At 46.9% G+C, this 12,204-nt stretch overlaps 1 protein-coding gene across 5 annotated transcripts in view; it reads right to left on the bottom strand.

The window, feature by feature from the left end:
• The window catches only part of ltbp1 (latent transforming growth factor beta binding protein 1), a 432,638-nt gene that overhangs the window by 48,849 nt on the left and 371,585 nt on the right, over positions 1 to 12,204 (bottom strand). The window lies entirely within an intron of this gene.

Raw genomic sequence — 12,204 nt, 5'->3', positions numbered from 1 at the left:
CTCCAAAACCTACAGCAACTCTCCAAAACCTGCAGCAACTCTCCAAAACCTACAGCAACTCTCCAAAACCTGCAGCAACTCTCCAAAACCTACAGCAAAACTCCAAAACAAGTAGCAACTCACCAAAACCTACAGCAAATCTCCAAAACCTGCAACAACTTTCCAAAGAATGCAGCAATTCTCCAAAACGTTTAGCAACTCTCCAAAACCTACAGCAACACTCCAAAACCAGCAGCAACTTTTCAAAGAATGCAGCAATTCTCCAAAACCTGCAGAAACTCTCCAAAACCTACAGCAACTCTCCAAAACCTGCAGCAACTCTCCAAAACCTGCAGCAACTCTCCAAAACCTGCAGCAACTCTCCAAAACCTGCAGCAACTCTCCAAAACCTGCTGCAACTCTCCAAAACCTGCAGCAAATCTCCAAAACCTGCAGCAAATCTCCAAAGCCTACAGCAACTCTCCAAAGCCTACAGCAATGCTCCAACACCAGCAGCAACTCTCCAAAACCTGCAGCAACTTTCCAAAACCTGCAAGCAAATCTCCAAAACCTGCAAGCAAATCTCCAAAACCTGCTGCAACTCTCCAAAGCCTACAGCAACTCTCCAAAGCCTACAGCAACTCTCCAAAACCTACAGCAACGCTCCAAAACCTGCACCAACTCTCCAAAACCTGCAGCAAAACTCCAAAGCCTACAGCAACTCTCCAAAACCTGCAGCAAATCTCCAAAACCTGAAGCAACTCTCCGAAGCATACAGCAATGCTCCAAAACCTGCAGCAACTCTCCAAAACCTGCAGCTCTCTTTCCAAAACCTGCAGCTAATCTCCAAAACCTGCAGCAACTCTCCAAAACCTGCAGCAACTTTCCAAAACCTGCAGCAAATCTCCAAAACCTGAAGCAACTCTCCGAAGCATACAGCAATGCTCCAAAACCTGCAGCAACTCTCCAAAACCTGCAGCTCTCTTTCCAAAACCTGCAGCAAATCTCCAAAACCTGCAGCAACTCTCCAAAACCTGCAGCAATGCTCCAGAACCTGCAGGAACTCTCCAAAATCTACACCTCCTTTCCAAAACCTGCAGCAACTCTCCAAAACCTGCAGCAACTCTCCAAGACCTGCAGCAACTCTCCATGACCTGCAGCAACTCTCCAACACCTACAGCAACTCTCGAAAACCTGCAGCAACCCTCCAAAATGTACAGCAACTCTCCAAAACCTACTGCATGTCTCCAAAGCCTGCAACTCTCCAAAACCTGCAGCAATGCTCCAAAACCTGCAGCAACTCTCCAAAATCTACAGCTACTTTGCAAAATCTACAGCTACTTTCCAAAACCTACAGCAACACTTCAAAACCTGCAGCAACTCTCCAAAGCCTGCAGCAACTCTCCAAAACCTACAGCAACTCTCCAAAACCTGCTTCAACTTTCCAAAACCTGCAGCAAATCTCCAAAACCTGCAGCAAATCTCCAAAACCTGTAGCAACTCTCTAAAACCTACAGCAACGCTCCAAAACCTACAGCGATGCTCCAAAGCCTACAGCAACGTTCCAAAACCTGCAGCAAATCTCCAAAACCTGCAGGAACTCTCCAAAACCTGCAGCAACTCTCCAAAACCTGCAGCAACTCTCCAAAACCTGCAGCAATTCTCCAAAACCTGCAGCAATTCTCCAAAACCTGCAACAACTCTCCAGAAAATTTAAAAACAACTCTCCAAAGCCTAGAGCAACTCTCCAAGGCCTGCAGCAACTCTCCAAGGCCTGCAGCAACTCTCCAAAACCTACAGGAACTCTCCAAAACCTACAGCAACTCCCCAAAAACTGCAGCAAATCTCCAAAAACTGCAGCAACTCTCCAAAACCTGCAGCAACTTTCCAAAAGAATTCAGCAACTTTCCAAAACGTACAGCAATGCTCCAAAGCCTACAGCAACTTTCCAAAACCTGCAGCAATTCTGCAAAACCTGCAGAAACTCTCCAAAATCTACAGCAACTCTCCAAAACCTACAGCAACTCTCCGAAACCTGCAGCAAATCTCCAAAACCTGCAGCAACTCTCTAAAACCTACAGCAAATCTCCAAAACCTGCAGCAACTCTCCAAAGCCTACAGCAACGCTCCAAAACCTACAGCGATGCTCCAAGGCCTACAGCAACTTTCCAAAACCTGCAGCAACTCTCCAAAACCTGCAGCAACTCTCCAAAACCTGCAGCAACTCTCCTAAGCCTGCAGCAACACTCCAAAACCTGCAGCAACTCCCCAAAACCTTCAACAACTCTCCAAAGCCTACAGCAACTGTCCAAAACCTGCAGCAACTGTCCAAAACCTACAGCAACCCTCCAAAACATGCAGCAAATCTCCAAAACGTACAGCAACTCTCCAAAACCTGCAGCAACTCTCCAAAACCTACAGCAAATCTCCAAAACAAGGAGCAACTCTCCAAAACCTATAGCAAATCTCCAAAACCTGCAGCAACTCTCCAAAGCCTACAGCAACGCTCCAAAACCTACAGCAATGCTCCAAAGCCTACAGCAACTTTCCCAAACCTGCAGCAAATCTCCAAAACCTGCAGCAACTCTCCAAAACCTGCAGCAACTCTCCAAAACCTGCAGCAACTCTCCAAAACCTGCTGCAACTTTCCAAAACCTGCAGCAACTCTCCAAAACCTGCAGCAACTCTCCAAAACCTGCAGCAACTCTCCAAAGCCTACAGCAACGCTCCAAAACCTACAGCAATGCTCCAAAGCCTACAGCAACTTTCCCAAACCTGCAGCAAATCTCCAAAACCTGCAGCAACTCTCCAAAACCTGCAGCAACTCTCCAAAACCTGCTGCAACTTTCCAAAACCTGCAGCAACTCTCCAAAACCTGCAGCAACTCTCCAAAACCTGCAGCAACTCTCCAAAACCTGCAGCAACTCTGCAAAACCTGCAGCAACTCTCCAAAACCTGCAGCAACTCTCCAAAACCTGCAGCAACTCTCCAAAACCTGCAGCAACTCTCCAAAACAAACAGCAAATCTCCAAAGCCTGCAGCAACTCTCTAAAACCTACAGTAAATCTCCAAAACCCGCAGCAACTCTCCAAAACCTGCTGCAACTCTCCAAAACCTGCAGCAAATCTCCAAAACCTGCAGCAAATCTCCAAAGCCTACAGCAACTCTCCAAAGCCTACAGCAACTCTCCAAAACCTGCAGCAACTCTGCAAAGAATTCAGCAACTTTCCACAACCGACAGCAATGCTCCAAAGCCTACAGCAACACTCCAAATCCTACAGCAACTCTCCAAAACCTACAGCAACTCTCCAAAACCTGCAAGCAAATCTCCAAAACCTGCAGCAACTCTCCAAAACCTACAGCAACTCTCCAAAGCCTACAGCAACTCTCCAAAACCTACAGCAACTCTCCAAAACCTGCAGCAAAACTCCAAAGCCTACAGCAACTCTCCAAAACCTGCAGCAACTCTCCAAAACCGACAGCAACTGTATAAAACCTGCAGCAACTCTCCAAAACCTACAGCAACTCTCCAAAACCTACAGCAACGCTCCAAAACCTACAGCAACGCTCGAAAACCTGCACCAACTCTCCAAAACATGCAGAAAAACTCCAAAGCCTACAGCAACTCTCCAAAACCTGCAGCAACTCTCCAAAACCTGCAGCAACTCTCCAAAACCTGCAGCAACTCTCCAAAACCTGCAGCAACTCTCCAAAACCGACAGCAACTGTATAAAACCTGCAGCAACTCTCCAAAACCTACAGCAACTGTATAAAACCTGCAGCAACTCTCCAAAACCTACAGCAACTCTCCAAAACCTACAGCAACTCTCCAAAACCTGCAGCAACTCTCCAAAACCTACAGCAAAACTCCAAAACAAGTAGCAACTCACCAAAACCTACAGCATATCTCCAAAACCTTCAACAACTTTCCAAAGAATGCAGCAATTCTCCAAAACGTTTAGCAACTCTCCAAAACCTACAGCAACTCTCCAAAACCAGCAGCAACTTTTCAAAGAATGCAGCAATTCTCCAAAACCTGCAGAAACTCTCCAAAACCTGCAGCAACTCTCCAAAACCTGCAGCAACTCTCCAAAACCTGCAGCAACTCTCCAAAACCTGCAGCAACTCTCCAAAACCTGCAGCAACTCTCCAAAACCTGCAGCAACTCTCCAAAACCTGCAGCAACTCTCCAAAACCTGCAGCAACTCTCCAAAACCTGCAGCAACTCTCCAAAACCTGCAGCAACTCTCCAAAACAAACAGCAAATCTCCAAAGCCTGCAGCAACTCTCTAAAACCTACAGTAAATCTCCAAAACCCGCAGCAACTCTCCAAAACCTGCTGCAACTCTCCAAAACCTGCAGCAAATCTCCAAAACCTGCAGCAAATCTCCAAAGCCTACAGCAACTCTCCAAAGCCTACAGCAATGCTCCAACACCAGCAGCAACTCTCCAAAACCTGCAGCAACTTTCCAAAACCTGCAAGCAAATCTCCAAAACCTGCAAGCAAATCTCCAAAACCTGCTGCAACTCTCCAAAGCCTACAGCAACTCTCCAAAGCCTACAGCAACTCTCCAAAACCTACAGCAACGCTCCAAAACCTGCACCAACTCTCCAAAACCTGCAGCAAAACTCCAAAGCCTACAGCAACTCTCCAAAACCTGCAGCAAATCTCCAAAACCTGAAGCAACTCTCCGAAGCATACAGCAATGCTCCAAAACCTGCAGCAACTCTCCAAAACCTGCAGCTCTCTTTCCAAAACCTGCAGCAAATCTCCAAAACCTGCAGCAACTCTCCAAAACCTGCAGCAATGCTCCAGAACCTGCAGGAACTCTCCAAAATCTACACCTCCTTTCCAAAACCTGCAGCAACTCTCCAAAACCTGCAGCAACTCTCCAAGACCTGCAGCAACTCTCCATGACCTGCAGCAACTCTCCAACACCTACAGCAACTCTCGAAAACCTGCAGCAACCCTCCAAAATGTACAGCAACTCTCCAAAACCTACTGCATGTCTCCAAAGCCTGCAACTCTCCAAAACCTGCAGCAATGCTCCAAAACCTGCAGCAACTCTCCAAAATCTACAGCTACTTTGCAAAATCTACAGCTACTTTCCAAAACCTACAGCAACACTTCAAAACCTGCAGCAACTCTCCAAAGCCTGCAGCAACTCTCCAAAACCTACAGCAACTCTCCAAAACCTGCTTCAACTTTCCAAAACCTGCAGCAAATCTCCAAAACCTGCAGCAAATCTCCAAAACCTGTAGCAACTCTCTAAAACCTACAGCAACGCTCCAAAACCTACAGCGATGCTCCAAAGCCTACAGCAACGTTCCAAAACCTGCAGCAAATCTCCAAAACCTGCAGGAACTCTCCAAAACCTGCAGCAACTCTCCAAAACCTGCAGCAACTCTCCAAAACCTGCAGCAATTCTCCAAAACCTGCAGCAATTCTCCAAAACCTGCAACAACTCTCCAAAAAATTTAAAAACAACTCTCCAAAGCCTAGAGCAACTCTCCAAGGCCTGCAGCAACTCTCCAAGGCCTGCAGCAACTCTCCAAAACCTACAGGAACTCTCCAAAACCTACAGCAACTCCCCAAAAACTGCAGCAAATCTCCAAAAACTGCAGCAACTCTCCAAAACCTGCAGCAACTTTCCAAAGAATTCAGCAACTTTCCAAAACGTACAGCAATGCTCCAAAGCCTACAGCAACTTTCCAAAACCTGCAGCAATTCTGCAAAACCTGCAGAAACTCTCCAAAATCTACAGCAACTCTCCAAAACCTACAGCAACTCTCCAAAACCTGCAGCAAATCTCCAAAACCTGCAGCAAATCTCCAAAACCTGCAGCAAATCTCCAAAACCTGCAGCAAATCTCCAAAACCTGCAGCAACTCTCTAAAACCTACAGCAAATCTCCAAAACCTGCAGCAACTCTCCAAAGCCTACAGCAACGCTCCAAAACCTACAGCGATGCTCCAAGGCCTACAGCAACTTTCCAAAACCTGCAGCAACTCTCCAAAACCTGCAGCAACTCTCCAAAACCTGCAGCAACTCTCCTAAGCCTACAGCAACACTCCAAAACCTGCAGCAACTCCCCAAAACCTTCAACAACTCTCCAAAGCCACCAGCAACTGTCCAAAACCTGCAGCAACTGTCCAAAACCTACAGCAACCCTCCAAAACATGCAGCAAATCTCCAAAACGTACAGCAACTCTCCAAAACCTGCAGCAACTCTCCAAAACCTACAGCAAATCTCCAAAACAAGCAGCAACTCTCCAAAACCTATAGCAAATCTCCAAAACCTGCAGCAACTCTCCAAAACCTATAGCAAATCTCCAAAACCTGCAGCAACTCTCCAAAGCCTACAGCAACGCTCCAAAACCTACAGCAATGCTCCAAAACCTACAGCAACTCTCCAAAACCTACAGCAAATCTCCAAAACCTGCAGCAACTCTCCAAAGCCTACAGCAACGCTCCAAAACCTACAGCAATGCTCCAAAGCCTACAGCAACTTTCCCAAACCTGCAGCAAATCTCCAAAACCTGCAGCAACTCTCCAAAACCTGCAGCAACTCTCCAAAACCTGCAGCAACTCTCCAAAACCTGCTGCAACTTTCCAAAACCTGCAGCAACTCTCCAAAACCTGCAGCAACTCTCCAAAACCTGCAGCAACTCTCCAAAGCCTACAGCAACGCTCCAAAACCTACAGCAATGCTCCAAAGCCTACAGCAACTTTCCCAAACCTGCAGCAAATCTCCAAAACCTGCAGCAACTCTCCAAAACCTGCAGCAACTCTCCAAAACCTGCTGCAACTTTCCAAAACCTGCAGCAACTCTCCAAAACCTGCAGCAACTCTCCAAAACCTGCAGCAACTCTGCAAAGAATTCAGCAACTTTCCACAACCGACAGCAATGCTCCAAAGCCTACAGCAACACTCCAAATCCTACAGCAACTCTCCAAAACCTACAGCAACTCTCCAAAACCTGCAAGCAAATCTCCAAAACCTGCAGCAACTCTCCAAAACCTACAGCAACTCTCCAAAGCCTACAGCAACTCTCCAAAACCTACAGCAACTCTCCAAAACCTGCAAGCAAATCTCCAAAACCTGCAGCAACTCTCCAAAACCTACAGCAACTCTCCAAAACCTACAGCAACTCTCCAAAGCCTACAGCAACTCTCCAAAACCTACAGCTACTCTCCAAAACCTACAGCAACTCTCCAAAACCTACAGCAACGCTCCAAAACCTGCACCAACTCTCCAAAACCTGCAGCAAAACTCCAAAGCCTACAGCAACTCTCCAAAACCTGCAGCAACTCTCCAAAACCGACAGCAACTGTATAAAACCTGCAGCAACTCTCCAAAACCTACAGCAACTCTCCAAAACCTACAGCAACGCTCCAAAACCTGCACCAACTCTCCAAAACCTGCAGCAAAACTCCAAAGCCTACAGCAACTCTCCAAAACCTGCAGCAACTCTCCAAAACATGCAGCAACTCTCCAAAACCGACAGCAACTGTATAAAACCTGCAGCAACTCTCCAAAACCTACAGCAACTCTCCAAAACCTGCAGCAACTCTCCAAAACCTACAGCAACTCTCCAAAACCTACAGCAACTCTCCAAAACCTGCAGCAACTCTCCAAAACCTACAGCAAAACTCCAAAACAAGTAGCAACTCACCAAAACCTACAGCAAATCTCCAAAACCTGCAACAACTTTCCAAAGAATGCAGCAATTCTCCAAAACGTTTAGCAACTCTCCAAAACCTACAGCAACAATCCAAAACCAGCAGCAACTTTTCAAAGAATGCAGCAATTCTCCAAAACCTGCAGAAACTCTCCAAAACCTACAGCAACTCTCCAAAACCTGCAGCAAATCTCCAAAACCTGCAGCAACACTCCAAAACCTGCAGCAACTCTCCAAAACCTGCAGCAACTCTCCAAAACCTGCAGCAACTCTCCAAAACCTGCAGCAACTCTCCAAAACCTGCAGCAACTCTCCAAAACCTGCAGCAACTCTCCAAAACAAACAGCAAATCTCCAAAGCCTGCAGCAACTCTCTAAAACCTACAGTAAATCTCCAAAACCCGCAGCAACTCTCCAAAACCTGCTGCAACTCTCCAAAACCTGCAGCAAATCTCCAAAACCTGCAGCAAATCTCCAAAGCCTACAGCAACTCTCCAAAGCCTACAGCAATGCTCCAACACCAGCAGCAACTCTCCAAAACCTGCAGCAACTTTCCAAAACCTGCAAGCAAATCTCCAAAACCTGCAAGCAAATCTCCAAAACCTGCTGCAACTCTCCAAAGCCTACAGCAACTCTCCAAAGCCTACAGCAACTCTCCAAAACCTACAGCAACGCTCCAAAACCTGCACCAACTCTCCAAAACCTGCAGCAAAACTCCAAAGCCTACAGCAACTCTCCAAAACCTGCAGCAAATCTCCAAAACCTGAAGCAACTCTCCGAAGCATACAGCAATGCTCCAAAACCTGCAGCAACTCTCCAAAACCTGCAGCTCTCTTTCCAAAACCTGCAGCAAATCTCCAAAACCTGCAGCAACTCTCCAAAACCTGCAGCAACTTTCCAAAACCTGAAGCAACTCTCCGAAGCATACAGCAATGCTCCAAAACCTGCAGCAACTCTCCAAAACCTGCAGCTCTCTTTCCAAAACCTGCAGCAAATCTCCAAAACCTGCAGCAACTCTCCAAAACCTGCAGCAATGCTCCAGAACCTGCAGGAACTCTCCAAAATCTACACCTCCTTTCCAAAACCTGCAGCAACTCTCCAAAACCTGCAGCAACTCTCCAAGACCTGCAGCAACTCTCCATGACCTGCAGCAACTCTCCAACACCTACAGCAACTCTCGAAAACCTGCAGCAACCCTCCAAAATGTACAGCAACTCTCCAAAACCTACTGCATGTCTCCAAAGCCTGCAACTCTCCAAAACCTGCAGCAATGCTCCAAAACCTGCAGCAACTCTCCAAAATCTACAGCTACTTTGCAAAATCTACAGCTACTTTCCAAAACCTACAGCAACACTTCAAAACCTGCAGCAACTCTCCAAAGCCTGCAGCAACTCTCCAAAACCTACAGCAACTCTCCAAAACCTGCTTCAACTTTCCAAAACCTGCAGCAAATCTCCAAAACCTGCAGCAAATCTCCAAAACCTGTAGCAACTCACTAAAACCTACAGCAACGCTCCAAAACCTACAGCGATGCTCCAAAGCCTACAGCAACGTTCCAAAACCTGCAGCAAATCTCCAAAACCTGCAGGAACTCTCCAAAACCTGCAGCAACTCTCCAAAACCTGCAGCAACTCTCCAAAACCTGCAGCAATTCTCCAAAACCTGCAGCAATTCTCCAAAACCTGCAACAACTCTCCAAAAAATTGAAAAACAACTCTCCAAAGCCTAGAGCAACTCTCCAAGGCCTGCAGCAACTCTCCAAGGCCTGCAGCAACTCTCCAAAACCTACAGGAACTCTCCAAAACCTACAGCAACTCCCCAAAAACTGCAGCAAATCTCCAAAAACTGCAGCAACTCTCCAAAACCTGCAGCAACTTTCCAAAGAATTCAGCAACTTTCCAAAACGTACAGCAATGCTCCAAAGCCTACAGCAACTTTCCAAAACCTGCAGCAATTCTGCAAAACCTGCAGAAACTCTCCAAAATCTACAGCAACTCTCCAAAACCTACAGCAACTCTCCAAAACCTGCAGCAAATCTCCAAAACCTGCAGCAACTCTCTAAAACCTACAGCAAATCTCCAAAACCTGCAGCAACTCTCCAAAGCCTACAGCAACGCTCCAAAACCTACAGCGATGCTCCAAGGCCTACAGCAACTTTCCAAAACCTGCAGCAACTCTCCAAAACCTGCAGCAACTCTCCAAAACCTGCAGCAACTCTCCTAAGCCTACAGCAACACTCCAAAACCTGCAGCAACTCCCCAAAACCTTCAACAACTCTCCAAAGCCTACAGCAACTGTCCAAAACCTGCAGCAACTGTCCAAAACCTACAGCAACCCTCCAAAACATGCAGCAAATCTCCAAAACGTACAGCAACTCTCCAAAACCTGCAGCAACTCTCCAAAACCTACAGCAATGCTCCAAAGCCTACAGCAACTTTCCCAAACCTGCAGCAAATCTCCAAAACCTGCAGCAACTCTCCAAAACCTGCAGCAACTCTCCAAAACCTGCTGCAACTCTCCAAAACCTGCTGCAACTTTCCAAAACCTGCAGCAACTCTCCAAAACCTGCAGCAACTCTCCAAAACCTGCAGCAACTCTCCAAAGCCTACAGCAACGCTCCAAAACCTACAGCAATGCTCCAAAGCCTACAGCAACTTTCCCAAACCTGCAGCAAATCTCCAAAACCTGCAGCAACTCTCCAAAACCTGCAGCAACTCTCCAAAACCTGCAGCAACTCTCCAAAACCTACAGCAAATCTCCAAAACAAGCAGCAACTCTCCAAAACCTATAGCAAATCTCCAAAACCTGCAGCAACTCTCCAAAACCTATAGCAAATCTCCAAAACCTGCAGCAACTCTCCAAAGCCTACAGCAACGCTCCAAAACCTACAGCAATGCTCCAAAGCCTACAGCAACTTTCCCAAACCTGCAGCAAATCTCCAAAACCTGCAGCAACTCTCCAAAACCTGCAGCAACTCTCCAACACCTGCAGCAACTCTCCAAAACCTGCTGCAACTTTCCAAAACCTGCAGCAACTCTCCAAAACCTGCAGCAACTCTCCAAAACCTGCGGCAACTCTCCAAAGCCTACAGCAACGCTCCAAAACCTACAGCAATGCTCCAAAGCCTACAGCAACTTTCCCAAACCTGCAGCAAATCTCCAAAACCTGCAGCAACTCTCCAAAACCTGCAGCAACTCTCCAAAACCTGCAGCAACTCTCCAAAACCTGCTGCAACTTTCCAAAACCTGCAGCAACTCTCCAAAACCTGCAGCAACTCTCCAAAACCTGCGGCAACTCTCCAAAGCCTACAGCAACGCTCCAAAACCTACAGCAATGCTCCAAAGCCTACAGCAACTTTCCCAAACCTGCAGCAAATCTCCAAAACCTGCAGCAACTCTCCAAAACCTGCAGCAACTCTCCAAAACCTGCTGCAACTTTCCAAAACCTGCAGCAACTCTCCAAAACCTGCAGCAACTCTCCAAAACCTGCAGCAACTCTCCAAAACCTGCAGCAACTCTGCAAAGAATTCAGCAACTTTCCACAACCGACAGCAATGTTCCAAAGCCTACAGCAACACTCCAAATCCTACAGCAACTCTCCAAAACCTACAGCAACTCTCCAAAACCTGCAAGCAAATCTCCAAAACCTGCAGCAACTCTCCAAAACCTACAGCAACTCTCCAAAGCCTACAGCAACTCTCCAAAACCTACAGCAACTCTCCAAAACCTGCAGCAAAACTCCAAAGCCTACAGCAACTCTCCAAAACCTGCAGCAACTCTCCAAAACCGACAGCAACTGTATAAAACCTGCAGCAACTCTCCAAAACCTACAGCAACTCTCCAAAACCTACAGCAACGCTCCAAAACCTGCACCAACTCTCCAAAACCTGCAGCAAAACTCCAAAGCCTACAGCAACTCTCCAAAACCTGCAGCAACTCTCCAAAACCTGCAGCAACTCTCCAAAACCGACAGCAACTGTATAAAACCTGCAGCAACTCTCCAAAACCTACAGCAACTCTCCAAAACCTACAGCAACTCTCCAAAACCTACAGCAACTCTCCAAAACCTGCAGCAACTCTCCAAAACCTACAGCAAAACTCCAAAACAAGTAGCAACTCACCAAAACCTACAGCAAATCTCCAAAACCTGCAACAACTTTCCAAAGAATGCAGCAATTCTCCAAAACGTTTAGCAACTCTCCAAAACCTACAGCAACACTCCAAAACCAGCAGCAACTTTTCAAAGAATGCAGCAATTCTCCAAAACCTGCAGAAACTCTCCAAAACCTACAGCAACTCTCCAAAACCTGCAGCAAATCTCCAAAACCTGCAGCAAATCTCCAAAACCTGCAGCAACTCTCCAAAACCTGCAGCAACTCTCCAAAACCTGCAGCAACTCTCCAAAACCTGCAGCAACTCTCCAAAACCTGCAGCAACTCTCCAAAACAAACAGCAAATCTCCAAAGCCTGCAGCAACTCTCTAAAACCTACAGTAAATCTCCAAAACCCGCAGCAACTCTCCAAAACCTGCTGCAACTCTCCAAAA

The sequence above is a fragment of the Stegostoma tigrinum genome, chromosome 9 (genome assembly GCF_030684315.1).
Source record: "Stegostoma tigrinum isolate sSteTig4 chromosome 9, sSteTig4.hap1, whole genome shotgun sequence".
NCBI lineage: Eukaryota > Metazoa > Chordata > Chondrichthyes > Orectolobiformes > Stegostomatidae > Stegostoma > Stegostoma tigrinum.
This window is presented reverse-complemented; position numbering and strand designations above follow the sequence as displayed.